The sequence below is a fragment of the Ovis canadensis genome, chromosome 4 (assembly GCF_042477335.2).
Source record: "Ovis canadensis isolate MfBH-ARS-UI-01 breed Bighorn chromosome 4, ARS-UI_OviCan_v2, whole genome shotgun sequence".
NCBI classification, from domain to species: domain Eukaryota; kingdom Metazoa; phylum Chordata; class Mammalia; order Artiodactyla; family Bovidae; genus Ovis; species Ovis canadensis.
In genome coordinates, this window is record NC_091248.1 from 129,206,803 (window position 1) to 129,230,173 (window position 23,371).

The window sequence follows — 23,371 nt, forward strand, 5'->3', positions numbered from 1 at the left end:
ACCCAACTTCCGCTCCAGGGCAAAAGCCTTTTCTCCTTAGAACGTCCTTGCTGGTGCAGCAAAGTGTATTCTGATGAACTCTTGACCCTCGAGTACATGTCTTCTTGGTATTCTGAGTGATGAAACAAGAAGTACACACAGAACACTTCTGTCACACGCTGCATATGGTGGTGCTCTCGAGCAAAGGCTCTGGTGGGACTGAGCTGCCTTTTAAAATAAAACACCGAAAACCCAAAAAACCGTGATTTCTCAGACTCAGGTGTCTGGAAGATGTTTTGTCCAAACCGAATGAGGTGAGTCTGTCGCTTCAAGGAAAACAACTGACGGGACTTGTTGCTGAAGACACATTTGAGTTATCAGGTGAAAAATGGGCATTCTGGAGAAGCTCTATCTGCCACAATCAGCTTGACAGCTTCTCACCACTTAGGGGGAAGTCTTCTGGGGAAGACGGGTGGGGTCATTAACAAATGCGATTTTGCTTTTTTGGGTATTGTGGAGTGAAACATGCCAACATTTGGATGATCTGCATAAATCATTGACCTGATATTTTCCAAATGACCAACGAATGATGTTACAGAATCATTCATGAGTTAAAGATTCACTCAAGGTGCAAGACAGAAGGGCAGATTTTAATGTGATAGAACAGATTCTATGAAATAGACGATGAAAATTCATTAATATGGTTTCCGATTTCACATTGTAACTAACTTTTAAGGAATGACTACTCGTCAAGAAGACTACTCACAGTTTCCTCCTCTCAGACGTCCCTGCTGGTCCAGGGCTAACACTCTGTTCTCCCAATGCAGGGGATTGGGTTCGCTCCCTGGTCAGGAAGTGATCCCACATGCCACCAGTACGAGTTCGCGTGCCACAACTAAGACCCGGAGCAGCCAAATAAATAAAGAAAGAAAAAAATGCTCCTCTCTTTTCCGACTGTGTATCTGTGTGAGGCTGGATTTTTCCTGTGTACTTCCACCAAAACAATACATGGCAGTAGCACGGATGCAGAAGCAGGTATGGGACTCCCACTGTCTCTGAACCAGACATTACAGATTCACAATAATGTAAAGCAAAGCCACCTTCTATTTTTTTTAATTAAAAATGTATTTATGAGGGGCTTCCCTGCTGGCTCAGTGGTAGAGAATCCACTTGCCAATGCAGGAGACATGGGTTGGACCCCTGATCTGGGATGATCCCATGTGTTGCAGAGCAACTAAGTCCATGCTCCAGAACTATGAATAGCCTGTGCCGCATAGCCTGGGAGCCGCAGCTCCTGAGCCCACCTGCAGCAACTGATGAAGCCTGCGCACTCCAGGGCCCGCGCTCTGCAACAAGAGAAGCCACGCCAACCACAAGCCCGCGTACTGCAGCCGGAGAGTAGCCCCTGCTCAGCACAGTGACAGAAAAGCCTGTGCAGCAATGAAGACCCAGCACAGCCACAAAGAAAGAAATAAAATTATTTTAAAAATTAACAAAAATTTATGATAATACGTAACGAGTTTACTATTGATCTTTTTTTGGTAAATTAATAACTAAAATTGCTCAGCTTTAATTTTTAATATGGTAAGAATCAGTAGATGAAGCTCATGAAAAATAAACCCTTGGGGGCCTCAATAATCATGAGTATAAAGGGGTCCTGAGACCAACAAGGTTGAAAACGGCTGAACTGCAAGGGAGCAAAACCCAAAAGCTCAGAAACAACTCACCAACTTGCACAAGTTAAAACGTCCTTTCATCCTCTCCTCTGGGGTTGCTGCTGCTAAGTTGCTTCAGTCGTGTCCGACTCTGTGCAACCCCACAGACGGCAGCCCACCAGGCTCCCCCATCCCTGGGGTTCTCCAGGCAAGAATACTGGAGTGGGTTGCCATTTCCTTCTCCAATTCGAGAAAGTGAAAAGTGAAAGGGAAGTCGCTCAGTCGTGTCCGACTCTTCGCAACTCCATGGACTGCAGCCTACCAGGCTCCGCTGTTCATGGGATTTTCTAGGCAAGAGTACTGGAGTGGGGTGCCATCGCCTTCTCCCCTCTGGGGTTAATGACCTTGAACTTTGGGGGCAGGCATTTCTGGAGTGGGTTTCCATTTTCTCCTCCTGATCTGCCTGACTCAGGGCTGAACCTGAGTTTCGTACACTGCAGGTGGATTCTTTATTGTATAGCACAGGGAATTATAGCCATTATCTTGTAATAACATTTAATGGAGTATAAACTGAAAAATACTGAATCACTACATTTAATGGAGTATAAACTGAAAAATACTGAATCACTACATTGTACATCTGAAACTAATATAGTAAATCAACTATATTTCAATTTAAAAAGCAAAAAAAAAAAAAAACCCTCCAAATTTACATTGCCTTTTGTAAACCAAGAAGTTCTGTTCTCTTTATCCCAGTCATGTCATTCATCGCTTTTAAAATTATTTTTTCAAAAGATATTAATTTGTTTATTTACTTGGCTGTGTTGGAGCTTAGCTGCGGGCACGTGGGAACTTTGCAGCATCATGCGGGCTCTTTCGTGGTGCACAGACTCTCTACTTGTGACACGCAGGCTCCAGACCACACGGTCTCATAGTCATGGTATACTGCCTTGGCTGCTCTGAAACATATGGGATCTTAGTTTCCCGACTAGGGATCAAACCCATGTCCCCTGCATTGCTAGGCAGATTCTTTAACTGCTGGATCACCAAGGAAGTCCCTACCATTTTTTAATGTTAGAAATTTGCTTGTAGAAAAGTAAAATGATACGTTTTTGCCTAAATGCTTTTTAACACGTGTGTGTGTTAGTCGCTCAGTCGTGTCTAACTCTTTGAGACCCCATGGATTGTAGCCAGCCAGGTTTCTCTGTCCATGGGATTTTCCAGGCAAGAATACTGGAGTGGGCTGCGAGTTCCTTCTCCAGCTTTTCAACATATACGTATATTTATACTGTAAAGCATTTTTAGCTATTTTAGTGTTGACTGCTATAGTTTGAATCACGTTCAGTTTCAAAATGGTCGTTACAAAAACAGTTCTGGATAATTAACAGAACATGCATAATTTAGCTACTCTCACCCACCAATATGACCAGGCTCCGCAACCTCAGGCTACTAATGTGATCAGACACGTTTAGGTGATCTGTGGGTTTTGCTCTTTTCTTGGAGGCATCTTCCCACGCCCTCTAGGTCCCTGTCAAAATCTCCACATGGTGGTCCCGTAGCAACTTCCCTTCCCCATCAGCCTGGGCATCTTTCCTAATGTCTGGGTCTTAATTTACACCTGATAAGGATGATAGATCCCCTGGAGTAGGAAATGGCTACCCACTCCAGTACTCTTGCCTAGTTAATCCCATGGACAGAGGAGCCTGGCGGGCTACAGTCCATGCGGTTGCAGAGAGTCAGACGTGACTGAACAACTGCACACGCATGCGCATATGAGGACCAGATGCTGCAGTATCTTTCTGAGGAAAGGCACATGCGGAGGCAATTCTGGGGGAACCTGGATGTCTAATGATGGCTTCCAACTGGATGCCCTGCCAAATTACCAAATTTGCAATCATTTCACCTCCATTTTGAAAGTACCACCCCATTGCCTGCTAGCTTCTGCTGTTCTTAACTCTAAAACCATTCTGAGTCACGATTCCAGTTTTTTTAAACTAAATTTTGTTCTCCTTTTCGCTGGAAGGACTGATGCTGAAGCTGAAACTCCCAATACTTTGGCCACTTGATGCAAAGAACTGACTCACTGGGAAAGACCCTGATGCTGGGGAAGACTGAAGGCGGGAGGAGAAGGGGACGACAGAGGATGAGATGGCTGGATGGCATCACCGACTCAATGGACATGAGTTTGAGCAAGCTCCAGGAGTTGGTGATGGACAGGGAAGCTTGGCGTGCTGCAGTCCATGGGGTGGTAAAGAGTCGGACATGACTGAGCGACTGAACTGAACTGAAACTTTGTTGCACCTCCTTTCTGGAAGGTTTACCCTGTCTTCGTCCCTGTTGTTTCTGAAATTTCATGATGCTGCGTCTTAGTGTAGGTCTTCTTTCTTTTCCCTCCTTTCCCCCTTCTGTTTTGTTTCTTTTTGTATTGGGCATTAGTCTGGAAAGTAGGGCTCTTTCCTCATGGGTGAGGACCTTTTTCTCCTCTGATTCTCTTCCGATCTCCCTGGTTCTTCCTCTCTGGGCGAGTGTTTAGAGGTTGAACCTCCTGGACAGATGCTCTCATTTTCTTTTTTATAAAATAATTTTTAATGTCTGCCTTTTGTCTACTTTCGGGGAGATGTGCTCAACTTTATCTTCCAGTGCAGGTATCAAACCTGGGTCTCCTGCACTGTAGGCAGATTCTTTACTATCTGACCACCAAGGAAGCCCATATCAATATCCATGCATATCTATCTGTTATTTTCCTAGGACTCTTGATCATGGAATACAACCCCTCCCTTTTTTTTTTTATAGCATCCTGATCTTGCTTCATGGCCGTAGTGCCTTTTCCTCCCTTTAATTGCTTTGTCCAAGTTCCTTTTATTCTGTTTGCCTTTTGTCTTTGTCTTTCCCAGCTGAGAGTTTCCTCCAAGTCTGGTTTTCCTTGGATTCATATCTAATAGGGATCCTCTCAAGAGCTAGGTTGGGGGCTTGGGGGGAGCTCACCAGTCTGTGTATAGGCTTTTACTTAATTTCTGTTTTCAGAGCCTGTAGTCCTGGGCAGGCATTCAGAAAGCAGACTTATCTTCTCGTGAGGGTGACAATTGGAGATGTCTGTATGGTAACTTTCAAACAAATTCACACCCTTGCCTTCAGAGGTCCCTGAGTCTTTTGGCCAGAATCCCCAGGCCCCCTGTTTCAGCTGAAGGTAAGTTTTTCAAGAAGGGTGATAATTAAAACTAGGAGGATTCATCAGAAGAAGGCTTTAAATACCACCATGAAGGCTTTATGGAAGTGAAAGAAAGCCAATAAAGGAAAGCGGAGTGGGTCACAAAAGACGAGCAGCTTGGCTGTAAATGTCATTCAAGAGCTTCAGGGAGTTGCAAGCTTACTTATCGAGGCCTTTGCCAGAGCCTCTTTGGTGCCTGGGTGGCCTGGTCTTCGTATACTGTTCAGTTTATGACTCTAGAAAAGTGGCACAAATTTCCGCAAACCAGACATAGAGACACAGACATAGAGAACTAAGCATGGACACCACGAGGGGAAAGGGGGCTGATGGAATGAACTGGGAGACTGGAGTGGACATATATACACTATTGATACTGTATATAAAATAGACGACTAATGAGAACCTACTGTATGGCACAGGGAACTCGGCTCAATGCTCTGTGGTGGCCTGAATGGGAAGGAAACCTAAACAAGAGGGGATATATGTATGCCTATAACTGATCCACTACACTGTTCAGCAAAAACTAACACAGCATTGTAAGACAACTATACTCCAGTAAAAATTATATATGTAAAAGAAGCATGCCAGTTGAAAATTAAGTTTTGATTAGCATTGCTCTCCTTCAGTGGTCCTAAATACTGTTCAAAGTTTTTTTTAATAGATGGTGATGGACAGGGAGGCCTGGCATGCTGCGATTCATGGGGTCGCAAAGAGTTGGACATGACTGAGTGACTGGACTGAACTGAACTGAACCAATAATTTACACAATTAAAAAAAAAAAAAGCTTCATTATCCCCAGCAGCTCAGAACCTTTTTGCCCAGTTCTTCCTTCCCTAAACTTGATCCGTCAAAGCTCATGCCTTCTGGGTGCTGGGAAAGGCTCTTTGCAGACATGGTAACACGGGCTTGGGAGAGGGCAGAGGAAAGGACGGCTCCACCATGACCGCCACTGAGAACATGAGGGCACACACAGCATCTTAGGTTTTCAAGCAGAAGGATGATCCACAGGTGAGCCAAGAGGAACCCACTCCCGGATCTGCAGCGTGAAGGGGGTGCCCGCTGTGCCTCATCGCTTCTCCCCCAAACTCTCCCTGCCCTTGGTCTGATAGACAGAGAACTGAGAAAAATCAGTGGTGGTGGTGGTGGGCGGGGGAGCTCAGAGACACGGGCTGTGTTACTGCTGTTGATCCACTCTTGAAAAGGGAATTGTTCCCACATTTAACCTCAGGAGAGCCACCCAAATTGTAGGCATTACTCAGGAAACAGGTGAACAGGCCATGATGTTTTATTTCTCTCCTTATGTGCTGTGTCCTGGGGCTTTCTTTGGAAAAGAACAGCTGTAGTTTTATGCTCGTCAAGGGCTCAAAGCTGGAGGCCCCATCTCGGTGCACCCTTGACTTGCCACGGGAAGGAATCAGCCCCATGAGGATAAGACAACCCGCTGATTCCTCCCGGGAGGCGTTCGCCATCTGGAAGCCCTCACTGCCCATGGCTGTGCCCTCAGATGCTCCACGGAGAACTGCTGGGGTGCAGAGTGGAGAAGACACCCAGACAGCCTCTGCCGGACACAACGTCCCCCGAGAGGCGGGCTAGCCTGAGCCAGGAGGGTAAGTTCCGGAGCGGACCCTGGAGTCTAAGCCTGGCTCTCGCACGTGAACACGGTTTAAACTCCAGCACTGGCTGCACTGTTTGCCCGGCCCAGGGCACAACCGGAATCAAGCATTTCAAGGTGACACCGCAGAGCGCTGCACCGGGAGTGGGCCCTTCTGAGCAAGGGCCCCGTGTCCCGGGGGCTCAGACGGCAGAGAATCGGCCTGCAGTGCAGGAGACCTGGGTTCAATCCCTGGGTGGGGAGACCCCCTGGAGAAGGGCATGGCAACACACTCCAGTACTCTTGCCTGGAGAATCCCATGGACAGAGGAGCCAGGCAGGCTTCTGTTTATGGGGTCACAAAGAGCTGGACACAACTGAGCGACTCTTTCCTGTGTCACTGCGTGGGTCCCACAACCATGTAGCCATCAGTGCCTCAGTGTCCCCATCTGTAAAATGGGACTCATAACTGTACCTACCTACCTCAGAGGGCTGCAAGGAATATGCATGTTAACTACATGTAAGGCATTGACACCAGCATTTAACAAGAACTTGAGGAATGACTACCACATCCCCATACAACCTACACTTCACGTCATCAGACCGTCTCAACATATTACCCACATTTGATTAAAACACAGCCCGCTGGTTCTCTGTGATATGGTCCAACAGACAAATCCAACTTTATAAATCTGGTTAACAGCAACCTGCCAATGATTACCTGCTTTTTAAATCCTGGGATTTTTTTTCTTCAGTGAATAAACTATAATGACTGAAAACTCAGGCTAAACCTATAATCTTGGTAGTACTCTCTTGTGCTTCATTTTTGTGGTTAAGTTTAAAAAATGATAAGTACATCATTGTTTAGCATGACCACAGAGAAATATAAATGATGTGTTGTCTGATGAATCAAGAAAGACTGGAACTAACTAGCAGTTTTAAACAGAGGACAGGGCCTTCTCTGGTGGTCTGGTGGCTAAGACTGTGTGGTCCCAGTGCAGGGGGCCCCAGGTTCAACCCCTGGTCAGGGAACTAGATCCCACATGCTGCAGCTGAAGACCCCACATGCTGCGGTTAAAAGAGCACGCATGCCCCAACCAAGGCCTGGTACAGCCAAATATATCAATATTAAAAAAAAAAAACTAAAAAAATTAAAACAGAGGACAACACAAAATATGCTATTAATACATGTCAATGAGAAAAAGTTTATTTCTTATGCAAGTATCCTTAAGCCAACAATATATTTAGCTGAGCAGAAATCTTTGAAAGACCAGACCCATTTATAAGGATCTGAGTAAAGGCATGCCAGTGTCTTGGAGAGCGTCAATGAGGAACATGTGATGTTTTTTTTTTTTTTAATTTATTTTTATTTAAAAATATTTTTGGCCATACCACTCAGCTTGTGGGATTTTAGTTTCCCAATCAAGGATCAAGCCTGGGCAGTGAGAGTGCGGAGTCCACTGGATCGCCAGGGAATTCCCTGAGAAAGATGCTTTTAACTAACCTACAGCTAGCATCACTAAACACCTAGAACATTGCTCTGATCATTCCATCAATATCTTTTCTGGTGTAGACGAAAAAAGGAGCTGGTTTATATTATTTCGACTGCTGCCCTTCTATATTAAAGGACCAAGCTGGAAATAAGACACAGAATCTCCTTATGGGTGCTACTGATCTAAGTCAATCAGAATTTAATTCAGTAAGACTGGAGGGGAAGAGAACGAGAAGGGATGGATGGTTAAAGAATTCCTGGTTCCACAATGAACTGCATGAAGGCTCTGCTTGACTTTTGGCTCAAGTAGTGAAGGGACTTGGTGACCCAGCAAGCAACCTGGGTCCAAGCCAACCTGTTACGGTGCTGTTTTTTTTTTTTTTTTTTTTTTTAAATATTTACTTATTTGGCTGTCTTGGATCTTAGTTATGGCACAAGAGATCTCTGTTGCATCATGCAGGGTCTTTTGTTGTGATACAAGGACTCTCTCGTTGTGGCGCCCAGGCTCAGGTGTTGTGGCGGATGGAACCCGGGTCTGTTGCATCAGAAGGGGGATTCTTTAGCCACTGGACCACCAGGGAAATCCCTCCAGTGCTGTTTGAATGGAAATAAAATCTGACCTGATTCTATGAGCTCGACCAAACATATTTATAAATAGCACAAGTTGGTCTTCTCATGCTGGTCTTGGTGGTTTATTTAAAGCAGGCTCTTTCCCTTTAATTTTGTTCCGAACAGACCTTCTTTCATGATTTGTGTTTGTTTTGTTCAGGCAGTATAGTCCCTGCTCTACTGCTCTTGCTGCCTCCTCCCTCTGTTTCTCAGAAAAATAAATTTGAACTGGTTTTGCTTTGTTCAGGGGAGGCTGTGGTGTGTACACCCTTCCATTTAAGTCAGGCCGACAAGCTAAATGCTGACTACACGCTAAGTCCTGCGGCTGCTGCCTCTAAAAGCCTTTATGTTTGCTCTCACCACCTTATAAAAAGGCAGGGGACGAGGATTTGTGCTGACGTTAAGGCTTTCCTCTCGCATCACTCGGATACCTTAACACAGGGGTCCCTGCACGGTCACTGACCGTGTTTGCAGATCTAAGGCACACAGCTGAATGCACTCGATGGTTTAGGCCAAGTGGGAAACAGACATTTTCTTTAATCGCCCATTTGTGAGATGAACGAGTGGACAGGCAGAGTGAGAACACAGTCCCATCTGTGGAACCATGTCCTGACTGCCTAAGAGTACAGGGTCTTTTAAAAATACTTTTTCTTTTGGATTGGGGTATAGCCGATTAACAATGTTGTAACAGTTTCAGGTGCACAGCAAAGGGGCTCAGCTATACAAACGCACGCACGTATCCATTCTCCCCCAAGCTCCTTTTCCATTCAGGCCGCCACTTAACATTGAGCAGAGTTCCCTGTGCTGCACAGCAGGTCCTTGTTGGTTATCCATTTTAAATATAGCAGTGTGTACCTGTCCATCTCAAACTCTATACCCATCCCTTCCCCCCATCCTTCCCCCAGCACAAGATCTTGAACCACTAAGACCAGGTCTCTAGTTTGAAGACCATTTCCTAGAATATCTCAGCTCGGTGTGCTGCATACCGCCTCATGGAGGGGCCTCCTAGGAAAAGTAGATATTTTCCACCAGCTATGTTCTACCACGTTAAACATAACCAGTGAGAAATTATCTCTGCAATTCATTCTTACATCCTGAAAAGATAAACCATATTGATATTGTGATCCAATTCTAGGGCCATGAAGTATGGGTAACAAACACATGAACTGGTATTTGGGGATCCCCAAAACCAGTCTTCATTGCTAGACATAACAAACGTGGAAGGCCAGACTCAGGAACATAGAATGAGGACAGATCTTAAGGTAGAAATGTGTTCCTTTCATCCCCCTGATCTCCTGACCCTCAAACTAGCCGCTGAGTCTCAGGCAGGCAAACAGCTCGAAACTCTTCTGACCTCCAGACACTGAAGTATTGTACATACATACTCAGTGTTTTGGGCTTCCCAGGCGGCACAGTGGTAAAGAATCTGCCTGCCAACACAGGAGATGCAAGAGACCTGGGTTTGATCCCTGGGTCGGGAAGATTCCCTGGAGAAGGAAATGGCAACCCACTCCAGTATTCTCGCCTGGGAAATCCCAGGGACAGAGGAGCCTGGCGGGCTACAGTCCATGGGGTCACCAAAGAGTCAGACACGACTGAGTGAGCACGCATGCACTCAGTGTCTTAAAAAAGTCTAATCACTAGTAACTTACCGAAATTGCACTATTTTGTATACAAATATCAATACAGTCTCTGTCTGAGGGCTTTGGTGTGTTATACACATGCTCCAGGCTGTCTGTGACATTTGCTGTTTACTGTACCAGACCCAGCAGTGTGCTTCATAATCCAAATAATATAAAGTGTGCTAATGTTGTGTACCAGTAGTCATGCACGGATGGGAGAGGTGCACCATAAAGAAGGCTGAGTGCTGAAGAATCGATGCTTTCAAACTGTGGTTCTGGAGAAGACGCTTGAGAGTCCCTAGGGCACCAAGGAAATCAAACCAGTCCATCTCAAAGGAAATCAACCCTGAATATTGGTTGGAAGGACTGATGCTGAAGCTGAAGCTCCAATATTTTGGCCACCTGATGCGAAGAGCCAACCCACTGGAAAAGACCCTGATGCTGGGAAAGATTGAAGGCAGGAGGACAAAGGGACGACAGAGGGTGAGATGGCTGGGTGGCATCACCGACTCAATGGACATGAATCTGAGCAAACTCTGGGAGATAGTGAAGGACAGGGAAGCCTGGCGTGCTGCAGTCCATGGGGTTGCAAAGAGTCAGACGTGACTTAGCAACTGGAGAACAACAACAAATGTTGTGTAACCACCAAGTTTTACAAGCAGGAGACTTTTAAAAATGTCATTATCCTAACAACCAAACTATGTCAACCGAAGACAGGGGCCTGACCATAATTTTAATTAATATTAATATAATATAATATGAAGTGAAAAGCTAAGTTGCTACACAGTCTATTTTTATATCTAGGAGTAAAGAAATAACACATGCCAAGCAAAGACTGCTGCGCCACCATTTAACTGTCTCAAAGTGGTAGGACTACGGGAAGCTTTTGTTCTCTTCTTCATGCTTCTCTTTATATCATTAGAGGAATCATTTTATACAAAATTGTCCTAATTGTGGTAAAATACACATAAAATTTACCTTAACCATTTCTAAGTTCACAGTTTGTACTGTCAAGTACATTTATCTTGTTATACAACAATTTCCAGAACGCTTCTTCTTAGAGGAATGGTATTTTAAGAGAGTAATTCTCCAGATGCATCTAATTTTTAAAATTAAAAGCAAAGATAGTGCATGGAATGGCTTAATCAGGCCAAACCAAGATCACTGAATAGTCTTACCAATTTGCGAACGAAAACATCACAAGCAACGGGCTTTAAACTTGCTTTTGAGACACCCTGTGGAGAGGAAAGCATTGGACCAGATGTAGAAATCATATTTGAACCTTACTCTCTGCGGTTCCTCGGAGGGCTTTTTATTGAACTACTTGCTTCAATTTCCCATTTTCTGAATAAAATATCCTCTGATTTCATCATGCTCAAGATGAGCAGATATTATTCTTACTCCAGACTCAAAACAACACTGGTTTAGAGTTCCATGCGAAGCCTCATGGAAAACAGTGGAGGGACTTCCCTGACGGTCCAGTGGTTAAGACTCTGTGCTTCCGCTGCAGGGGGTCTGGGTTCAATTCCTAGTCAGGAAGCTAAGATCCCACACACCATGCACGTGGAGCGGCCAAAAAAAACCACACACCCCCTTGAAACAGGTTTACTCTAGGCCTGCTGCAGAATTTAGGTGTCATTCATTAACTGGGCAGGCACTCCGTTCTCAGAGACATGCCAAGGAAGGCTTGTGCTAAACCTTTCCACCATTCCAGCAGCCAATATCTACTGAGTCATTAAAGGCACACTATTAATACTGGTGTTATGGTTTGTGTTACTGTTGTACCAAAGGTACTTTTACCAGCTAAAGTTAATGCTTTTCTAAATATTGTGAGTTAGGGATAGTCTTGGTTCTGAGCTAAAGGAATTCCCATCTAAATGCAAATCAAGACAAGCCCGTTGAGAATGCATGATTAGGTACAGTAATTTTTCCACCATTGAATGCTCAGCCCTTACAATGCATTGTTGTACAACTGTGCTGGTGAAGAGTCCCTGTGTTTTCTTCTTGGCACCAGCAGTTACACAGGTAAAGGTGTTCAGAGTCTTGAGTCCTTTGACTTAATAAATGGCGAATAAAGTGAACAAAGAGGATAATTTTTCTAACCTCTCCTTCTCCACCAGGCCCCTGACAACTCTATATCCAGGCCCCTGACAACTCTATTTGATGTTCCAAAAGAATCAAAGAGAGAGTGACCCAGATGGAACTTGTCCTTCATCCCCACATCTATTTCCCCTTCCTAATTTGATGACATAGCCATCCATCCTTTCATGCCAAAACGTGGAGAGTCACCCTAGACCCCTCTTTCCACATGCCATGTATCTCTTAGATTCTTTTATAATTAATCCCTTCCTTCCGATTTCCACTCCTGCGGCCTTAATTCAGTGCTTTGCCATCTCTCACTGAACTCTTGCAGGACTTTCTTGACGGGTCAGCTTCGTTTGTCTTTCTCCCATGAAATCCAACCTCTAGCTCATCACTGGAGTCGTTCTATTAAAATGCAAATCTGACCAACACACTCCTCTGAAAACCACTGCCAGGGTGGCCAATGAGAAGTTTATGGTGCTCGGGACTTCCCTGGCCGTCCAGCGGTTGAGACTCTGCCTCCAAGGCAGGAGATGCGGGTTCGATGCCTGGTCAGAGAACTAAGATCCCACGTGCCGCCAAAAAATAAAATCATAAAAAAGAAAAGTCGATGATGCTCACCTGTGCTGCTTGCATCAAATTTGATCACTTCTTAACTCAAGGAGGTTAAGGGGAAGAATAAGGGCCCTTCCATCTTTAGCTCACATTATTCCAAATATCCCCAGTTCAGTCCAAAAGCAGATCACATCATGTTATAGTGATCTGAGGGGCAGGAAAATGTGAACCCTTCAGTCCTAGCTCTACAGGACTGCTTACTGGTTTGCCATCTTTTCGACCACTCTAATTTCCGGGCCTCTTATGGGTGGAACTGGTGATTAACCCACCCACGCTCCCCAGAGGGACATACCGCACGCATCTGGTGGGGGCAAAGCTCCACGGCCTGTCTCTTGCCTTTATGGAGACCAGCCTCATTCTGCCACTCTGCATGGGATGTCTTAGCAAAAACTGTGTGGCAGCAAAGGGAACCTCTGGCACAGATTAGTCAGAAGCTGGCTTATATTTTTCCTGAAAAAAGGCCAGGAAGTAAATATTTTGCAGGCCACCCAGTCTCCACTGCAATTACTCACCTCTGCTGTTGATGACAACAGCTAGAGAATATGCGTAAATGAATAACTGTGGTCACATACTAATAAAACGTTCATGACAAAAACAGGTCTGGCCCGTGGGCCAGAGGGTGCCAACTCCTGAGTTAGGGATGTGGGCTAAGATGCGGAGTCAGTGTGTGGTGGACAAGGCTGCAAATTCTGAGACTTCTTAGTGATAAGACAGTAAGAATGTGGGTTTTGGAACCCAGTTGCCTTGATTCAGTTCAGTTCAAGTCAAGGCTAGCTCAGGAGCCTTTGGGTCACTTTACCCAGATTATCTCGGTTAATCTTCATTACAATCCTGTGAGGTAAGACCTATGTTCCTCTAGAACAGAAGCATGGGGAGAGAAGCCTTGAAGATTCAGCAACTTGTAGCTCCTTTCACCAGTGTACATCCATGCTCAAGACACAACTGTCGTTTAAAAGAAATGCCCTTCTAGATGGCCCCTCCAGTCACAGTCCTTATTCACGACCCCTCTTCACGCTAAACTTCCTGACAAAGAGGCCCACATTCTCTGTCCGTCCTCTGTCGTCTCACACCCACTCAGCCCCTCTCTGCAAGCTGGCTTCTGCCCCCCTCTGCAAGCTGGCTTCTGCCCCCCTCTGCAAGCTGGCTTCTGCCCCCCTTTGCAAGCTGGCTTCTGCCCCTGGCTTCGCAAAATCGGTGACAGGAGATCCTTTCTTCAGCAGAGATATGTCCAGTCTGTTATTCTGGTGACGCTCCTCGTACCAGCCCGTGTGAGGGAAAAAGAGGACCGTGATGGACTCTGCCCTGGGTACAGGTACAGATCCCTGTGATAAACTCCAGTGAACATCCCAACATTTTAACCATTGCCTCTGCCAGGTTGAAGGCAGGGTTGCTCCCCCGGGGTGCAACCTAAGGTGGCCGCTGTCTTGATGGCAGATTAAACCATGAGAAGGGTTGGCTCCATCAGCCAACACAGTCTAATAATCCACCACTGGAAATTTACATTTTTTACCCCACACTTGTGTCTCTGGGACTACAACACTGCCGCGTGCATGGTTGTGGGACCTGTGAGTCTTTCGAAGCCGATCCACCATCTGCCAGGTTGTGACCTAAGAATGAAGACGTGGAAGGTGCCCCTCGGTGCTTTTGCTCAGGGTCCTGATTCTGCAGGACTTACTTCTTGCTGGGAGAGTCTCAAGAGCAGGAATTATCTCAGCCATCTCTGAGTGCTCAGTGCCAGGCACATGGTAAGGTCTTAGGATGTAACTGGTGAAGGAATGAGTTCCTTCTTGGGTCCCTGGGGAGGTGACACAGGCAGGGCATTTATCAAGCTGTGAAAAAAAAGTGCTGAGGGACTTCCCTGGTGGTCCAGTGGTTAAGAATTTGCCTTGCAATGCAGGAGACATGGGTTCGATCCCTGACTGGAGAACTGGGATCCCACAGGCCATGGAGCCACTAAGCCAGAGCAGTACGACTCCTGAGCCCACTCGCCGCAACTAGAGAGTCCGTGCACCACAAGGAAAGACCCCGCATCACGCAGTGAAGTTTCCATGTCCGTGTACCACAAGGAAAGACCCCGCACGACGCAGTGAAGTTTCCATGTCCGTGCACCACAAGGAAAGACCCCGCATCACGCAGTGAAGTTTCCATGTCTATGCACCACAAGGAAAGACCCCGCATCACGCAGTGAAGTTTCCATGTCCATGCACCACAAGGAAAGACCCCGCAAGTCGCAGTGAAGTTTCCATGTCCGTGCACCACAAGGAAAGACTCCGCATCACGCAGTGAAGTTTCCATGTCCGTGCACCACAAGGAAAGACTCCGCATCACGCAGTGAAGTTTCCATGTGCTGCAACTAAGACCCGAGGCAGATAAATAAATAAATAAATAATTTTTTAAAAATGTTGAGGTAAAAAGGTCCACCGTCTTCTCCTTGGAGCTCAGCTACCCTAGCTGTTCAGTCGCTCAGTCGTGTCTGACTCTTTACGACCCCATGGACTGCAGCACACTATGCTTCTTTGTCCTTCAGTATCTCCTGCAGTTTGCTCAAACTTACGTCCGTTGAGTCGGTGATGCCATCTAACCATCCTGTCCTCTGTCATCCCCTTCTCCTTGCAGCTACCCTGGGGGGACAGAGTGAATGAGGATCCCGCAGACTCAGGCCGCAGCTCAGGAAATGCACCAAGCTCTCAGCCAAGTACGTCTCTCTTATTCTGGCTCTGCCTTCTTTCCGCTCATCCAGTCACGATGCCAACAGTGCAGGAACCCAGGAGCAACGCCAGTTATGATGCCTTTTCCTGACAGCTGGGAGAAGAGATGTCCTCTGCCTGCCTCTTCAACACACAGGCAGCACTTGTCCGAGCTCCAGCTCTCATGATAACCAGCCCCATCAGGAAGCAGGTCTCTCTGAAGCTCCTACTCCTTGACCCAATGTGAAGTTTTTCAAACTATTTTTAAATTATCTAATCTGTTGTTGAGTAACAGATGATGAAACTGTTAGTTTACCATTCCTGGGCAGACAGTCTTAACGTCAAGACCTTATTAGGTTATAACTTGTATTTTACAAGCCAGACAGAAATGTAAAACAAAGTAGTAACATAGAAAATCTTTACTCCTTGATGCCAAGGGATCTGAGACTGTTTCATATGTTTAAAGGGCTGTCTATTTTTAAAAAGGGGCTAATTATTCCAAATAGCAATCTTGAAAACTGGTTAGCAGTTTCTTTCCAAATAGTCACACTAGAAAAACAAGGAACCTTGGTGAGTAATTTGTGGGGAGATGACCAGTTCTTAAAAAGAACCCAAAGTTCCTGAGTTTATTATCTTTTCTGAATCTACTGAGTTGTTTCCTTCCCACAAACATGATCAAATAAGTATTAGTTATCTTTTGATATGTAACAAATCACCCCAAAACTCAGTGGCTTAAAACAACAATAATATTTTAATATGTTATGGACTGAATTGTTTCCCCCTGCTCCCCTGTTCATATGTTGAACCCCTAACCCTCAACGAGCTTTTATTCAGAGATAGGACTTTTAAAGAGGTAATTAAGGTCAAATGATGTTGTAAGGGTGGGCCCCTGATCCAATAGGACTGGGGTTTCTGTAAGAAGGAAGAGACACCAGGGATGTGCGTGTATGCAGGAGAGGCCAGGTGAGGACCTAGCAAGACAGCAGTCATCTGTATCCAAGGAGTGAGCCGTCAGGAGAAACCAAACCTGCCCTGAACTTGGTCTTCCAGCCTCCAGAACCGGAGAAATAAATGTCTGTAGTTTAAGTCACCCAGTCGGTGATATTTTGCTACAGCAGCCCTAGCAGACTGATACGTGATGTCTGACGGTTTCTGTGGGTCACCAGCTCAAGAGCAGCTCAGTGGGTGGTCCTGGTGCAGGTATGGGCTGGGGCTGTGGTCTCATCTGAAGGCCTGGCCGGGGCTGGACTATCCCCTTCCGTGGTGGCTCACGCCTGCTGCTGGTGATGGCTACTGGTGATGGTTATCAGCTGGAGCCTTTAGTCCCTTTCCCTCTGGGCCTAAGGCAACCTCTTTCATTCAGTCCCAACCAGTCATCCTGAACCCTTTCCTTCAGTTTAGTTACATACTAACTATATCATAAGGAGAGATATGACAGCACCAACTTTCATCTGTCAGAATTCTGGTATCATAAACTGGAAAAATGGGGACCTCCCTGGTGGTGCAATGGATAGGAATTCACCTGCCAGGGCAGGGGACGTGGGCTCGATCTCTGGCCTGGGAAGGTTCCACACGCCATGCACAGCTGAGCCTGTGGGCCACAGTCAGTGAGCCTGTGTTCTGCAACAGGGGAGACCATTGTGGTGAGAAGCCTGCACCACAAGGAAGAGTAGCCCCTGCTTGCTGCAGGAAGGTGGCCCGTGCCCAGCAATGAAAACCCAGCACAACCATAAATAAATAAATTATGTAAGGAATGTAAAAATAAACTGGAAAAATAGAGAATAAGTCCACGTACTAGAGGCTGTGATGCACAGTTGAGGGTTAGGGGTGCTGAGCCTTCACGTGGTGGGAAACCCAGTGTAACTTACTGTCAGCTCTCACTATACACGGTTCCTCTGTATCTGTGGTCATGCATCAACCACAGGATTGGATTCAACCAACCTCAGGTCAGGCAGTACTTCAGGATTTACTATCAGCAACAATCTGCAGCCAAGTGGACCCATGCAGTTCAAACCTGTGTTACTCGAGGGTCAACTCTACCACCGGAGAAGGCAATGGCACCCCACTCCAGTACTCTTGCCTGGAGAATCCCACGGATGGAGGAGCCTGGTAGGCTGCAGTCCATGAGGTCACTGAGGGTCGGACACGACTGAGTGACTTCACTTTCACTTTTCACTTTCATGCATTGGAGAAGGAAATGGCAACCCACTCCAGTGTTCTTGCCTGGAGAATCCCAGGGATGGGGGGACCTGGTAGGCTGCCGTCTATGGGGTCGCACAGAGTTGGACACAACTGAAGCAACTTAGCAGCAGCAGCAGCAACTCTACCACTCTGGCTCCCTTGCAACAATGAAGGATTTTCCCCTGGATGCTGGGAACCTGCCAACGGGTGACCCTCAACTCTCAGCAAGGACAGCCCTTGGCTGGAGAGGGCTGCCTTGCCTGGGGTCGAGCCTCTTCCAGGACAGCTGCCATCTAACGACCGGTGATGAGGGTGTAAAGGCCTGGCTCCTTCATTCAACTTGGGGTCACTGGGAGGTGCTCCCCAAGGTCTGGGGAGGACTGTGTTGAGACGGCACCGCACCGTAGCTTCTCTCTCTGCCCATCCCTCCTCTCTCCTCCCTCCCACAGGTGTCGATCCTAAGAGGACAGGCCGATAAACATCCTGCACAGGAATCTCTACCGTAGAGTCTCTGTTTCTCCAGGAACACAAACTGCAGCAGTCTGCTTAACAGGAAGTTACTCTCAGCGAGGTATAGCATCTAAATTAGACTCCTTAAAATAGATACATGAGCCTCTAAACTCAAGCATGTCACGTGTTCACTTGCAGACCCAGCTGCTGGAATCAAGGGATAAGAAAGAAGGTAGATTTCAGAACTGGCTCGCACCCTGTGTCCAAGCCCCCTGCCATGCGATGGTCACTTCTGACGTGTTCTGTCGGCCAAAGGAATCCACAGGCCCAGACCCAAGGGGAGAGCACATAGGTTCTACCCCAGGATGGGAGGGGCTACAGAGCCCCGATTCTGAGTCCGGCCTCAAGAAGCCTTGGATGGACCTCCCTGTTGTGGAGAGCCCCATCACGTCACGAGAGCACGCCCAGTGTACCCGACTGCAGGAGGAGACCGCATGGAACAGACACAAGCTGTTCTGGCCGAGGCCACTCTGGTCCGGCCAGTCCCCAAGTGACCTGCTAAGTGACCACAGATGGGTCAGTAAGCACAGTCGGGGCCAGAAGAATGCCCGGCCCAAATTGCTGACCCACAGGATGGTGAGCTAAATCAATGGCTGTTGTCTTAAGTGTAGGGGAGGTTTGTTATGCAGTGGTGGGAAGACTGACGCAGGACCCAACCTTGCTGGCTACGGGAATCGAGCAGGCGGGAGAGGAGGGATCAGAGGCTCCAGGCTGCGTCAGGTGTCCTTGGGTCCTTGTCACTGGTGGGCTGGGACTCCGGGCTGCGGCAGGGGGCTACTGCTAATGGCCCAAACCTGCAACCTCCTTACAGGACTGCCCTGTAAGCGCTATCCCAGCTGGCAGGTGCATTTTCTTCACGCAGGGCATCCCAGAGCTGATGGCAACTATTCCATATAAAGATAATAAGAGCCCAGGGACTTCCCTGGTGGTCCAGTGGCTAAGATTCCACACTCCCAGTGAAAAGGGCCTGGGTTCAATCCCTGTTCAGGGAACTAGACCCCACATGCTGCAACTTAAGATCCCATGTTCCACAACTAAGACCTGGAGCAACCAAATAAAAATAAATATTAAAGATATAAAAGCCCAGCTTCCTCGCCCCAAGGCAGAGCACCTCCTGGGGCAGTTTGTACCGCAGAGCTCCCCTCTTGAGCGGCTGAGGCTCAGCCTCATCTGAAGCCACACCCTTGCTTTGCTCCTTGCTTTCCTGGCTCCTTAGATTTTTCTTCTAAGAGCTCTCCGTAATGAATAAACACGCTTGCACCTGAAGCCCCATCTCAGGCTCTGCTTCTAGGCACTCTGATTCAAGACACAAGTCAAGGGTGAAATTCCATAGAAGAAAACAGGGGGTGCGTGGAGTGACCGTAGAAAGGAAATTGGATAAGCAGTGATCACTTTAACACCTGCATATCAAATTTTCAACCCCCTAAAAGACGTTTCTTCCTTTGCTGGATGATTTAGTCGCTAAGTCGTGTTGGACTCTTTGCGACCTCACGGACTGTGGCCCACCAGGCTCCTCTGTCTATGGGATTTTCCAGGCAAGAATACTGAAGTAGGTTGCCATGCCCTCCTCCAGGGGATCTTCCAGACCCAGGAATCGAACCTGTGTTTCCTGCACTGGCAGGTGGGTTCTTTACCATTGAGCCACCAGGGATTCCCGATTCTTCCTTTGGTTCAAGACAAATACCCCCATCACGTGCACCCACCTCCTAAGAAAATTCACCTGTTTCCTTTACAAGCACAGATGGCATGCTTGCTTTTCCCCTTCTTCTTTTTTTGCCATGCTTGGTGTGTGACATCTTAGTCCTCTGACAAGGAATCGAACCCATGCCTCCTGCATTGGAATGTCTTAACCACTGGGCCACCAGGGAAGTCCCTCCTTCTATCTTTAACTGCTGACTTCCTACTAACTCTTTCCCTGTTGGTGTTTAAATCTATTCCCCTTTATGGGAACAGACCATCACCTTCATTCTTCCAGCTGCAGCCCCATCTCCTCCCCTTCAAAGCCAGGATCCTGGAAAGAGTTTTCTACACTAAGGCCTTCATGTCTTCAGCTCTTAATTGTTCACCCACATCACATGGCTTCTGCTCCTGACCTTGCCATTGGAAGTACTCCTGCCAAGGTTACCGATGACCTCAGTCCTTACATCCCATGGCCAGGAACGTCACTGACCATGCCCTCCAAATGCGTGCTACACCACAAAACACAGTCCTTGTGCTTCTGTGATGCTGCGTTTGCCTGGTTTTCTGTCTGTTTTCCAGGTAATTCAGAATCCTTTCCTTTGTTTGTCCTTCAAGTACCCACGTTTTTCTGGCTCTCTTCTCACTTACGATACATCTCTCTGGATTATTTCATCTACTATCATGGTGAGGTTTACCATTTACATTCTGATGATTAAAAAAATCTTAATTTCCAGGGGAGTTCCCTGATTGCCTAATGCTTAGGGCTTTCACTGCTAAGGCCCAGGTTCAATCCCTGGTCGGGGAACTGAGACCTTGCAAGCTGTGTGGTACAGCCAACAAATAAATAAATGAAAACAAATAAGCAAAAATCTTAATTTCTAGCTCCAGAGTCACATATCCAGTGGCCCTTTGGACACCTCCATTTAATTATTCCCTGGGGACCTTGTTGTACTCCCACCACCAGCTAACACACACGTGTGTGCACTTATACACACGTACACCCCTGCACACAGCCTGCCTCCTCCTCTGTTCTTTATCCCAGAAAATGCAACCACCATCCATCCAGTTTCCCAAGGCAAAATCTTTGCACCCATCCTTGATTCTTCTCTTTTGTCCACTCAACTAATCAATCGCTGCATAACAAATCCATTTCAACCTGACCGCTTAAATAGCTCTTTACATTTTAACACCAGTCCCTTTCCCCTTCTCTCCACTGTCAGCTGCCACCAGGCCCAGATCATTTCACACGGCATCTCATCTGAACTCCTGCTGTACCCACATCTGGTCTCATTTCCACACCCAACCACGGGGATCATCCTAAGATGCAGAGTTGATTGTTGCTCTCTGCTGTTGAAAAGTTTCCACTTCCTTCCTCTGGGATTGGCTTTTCCGCTCCCTAAGATGGGACTAGGAATTTTCTCCCATGCACAGTTTCTATCAAATGCTCTTATAACTCTTTGGCTGTCTATACCCCCTCCCCAAGTTGGGCCTCCCAGGTGGCTCAGTGGTAAAGAATTCACCTGCAATGCAGGAGGCACGAGTTTGATCCCTGGGTTGAGAAGATCCCCTGGAGAAGGAACCGGCAACCCGCTCCAGTATTCCTGCCTGGGAAGTCCCATGGACAGAGGAGCCTGGAGGGTTACAGTCAATGAGGTCACAAAAAGTTGGACATGATGGAGAGACTAAACAACACCACCACCTCAGATAGATAAAAGCGCCTTCCTTTTGTTCAGTGAGTCACTGAATCATGTCTGACTCTTTGTGACCCCACGGACTACAGCCCACCAGGCTCCTCTGTCCATGGAATTCTCCAGGCCAGAATAGTGGAGTGGGTAGCTGTCCCTTTCTCCAGGGGATCTTTCCAACCCAGGGATTGAACCAAGGTCTCCTGCATTGCAGGCGGATTCTGTACCAGCTGAGCCACCAGGGAAGCCCAAGAATACTGGAGTGGGTAGCCTATCCCTTCTCCAGGGCATCTTCCCAACTCAGGGATAGAACTCAGGTCTCCTGTATTGCAGGCAGATGCTTTACCAGCTGAGCTACCAGGGAAAACCTTTGTTCAGTGAGTTCTGAGCTATTTATCAAATCCCTCCCAAGCATAAAGTGCTGCTAATAGATGAAGTGGAGAAGGCAATGGCACCCCACTCCAGTCCTCTTGCCTGGAAAATCCCATGGAGCAGCCTGGTAGGCTGCAGTCCATGGGGTCGCGAACAGTCGGACACGACTGAGCGACTTCACTTTCACTTTTCGCTTTCATGCATTGGAGAAGGAAATGGCAACCCACTCTAGTGTTCTTGCCTGGAGAATCCCCGGGACGGGGAGCCTGGTGGGCTGCCGTCTATGGGGTCACACAGAGTCGGACATGACTGAAATGACTTAGCAATAGATGAAGAGAATACCATCTCTGCCTCATGAGAGCCACTCACACACTTGTCAACCCATCAACCTTCCCGAGCCCAGTGTCTGGCACCCAACAGTTGCTTAATAAATATTTGCTGAGTAAATAAACGATTACATGAGTAGTTCTACAAAGACGAATTCATTGCCCTCATCCCCTTTCTAATTTTAGAATAAAATTCATGGGAACAAAGTTTATAAAAGTAATCTTCATGGTCGATGTTTACAGTAAGCATCTTTTTATCCCAAAAGGCAGAGATAAATTATATCTAAATACTTTCAAGAAGATAGAAGCCTTGAAGCAACTCACATTCCTCTCTGAAGATTCTGCCGGTAACCAAATGCATGAAATCAGCCAAGTTCTTAAGGAATTTTGCACATGAGGACATTCAACATAATCCAATGATAAAGAAACACTTAGATGAACCCGAATCCATCACCAGCCCTCCTGCCAAAGGCTGCTGAAAGCAGAGACCAGGGCCAAACACAGCTGCAGGGGTTGCGACCAGTATGCTTGAAGGAGCCCCTGGAGGCCTTGGGTGATAAAACTGAAACATGATTAAGGCTCCTGTTTAATGCTCATAGCCAGTGGAACACTGTCTTCCAATCTGAAACATATCATTTCAAAACATAAGTGGGGAATCTTGGGTGATCCCCCTGAATTTCTGAAGCTCAAACTTTATAAACATTGTACTGTTGACTGGATCATTTTTTTTTTAATGTGGTAAAATATACATACGGGGCTTCCCTCGTAGCTCAGTCGGTAAAGAATCTGCCTGCAATGCAGGAGACCCTGGTTCGATTCCTGGGTCGAGAAGATCTGCTGGAGAAGGGATAGGCTACCCACTCCAGTATTCTTGGGCTTCCCTTGTGGCTCAGCTGGTAAAGAATCTGCCTGCAATGCGGGAGACCTGGGTTCCATCCCTGGGTTGGGAAGATCCCCTGGAGAAGGCAAAGGCTACCCACTCCAGGATTCTGGCCTGGAGAATTCCATGGACTGTATAGTCCATGGGGTCTAAAAGAGTCATTGCTAGGCTCCTCTGTCCATGGGACTTCCCAGGCAA

The 23,371-nt window shown here is 47.0% G+C and overlaps 1 protein-coding gene across 15 annotated transcripts in view; it reads right to left on the reverse strand.

Annotated features, from left to right (window-relative positions):
- Positions 1-23,371, reverse strand: part of PRKAG2 (protein kinase AMP-activated non-catalytic subunit gamma 2) — a 310,044-nt gene that overhangs the window by 83,840 nt on the left and 202,833 nt on the right. The window contains exon 1 of one of the 15 annotated variants that reach the window (XM_069588757.1): positions 13,145-13,212. The exons of the other annotated variants lie outside the window; for them this stretch is intronic. The gene's annotated coding sequence lies outside the window, so the exon portion shown is untranslated. Of the gene's footprint in view, positions 1-13,144; positions 13,213-23,371 lie in introns of those variants that run through there. 15 annotated transcript variants of the gene reach the window in all.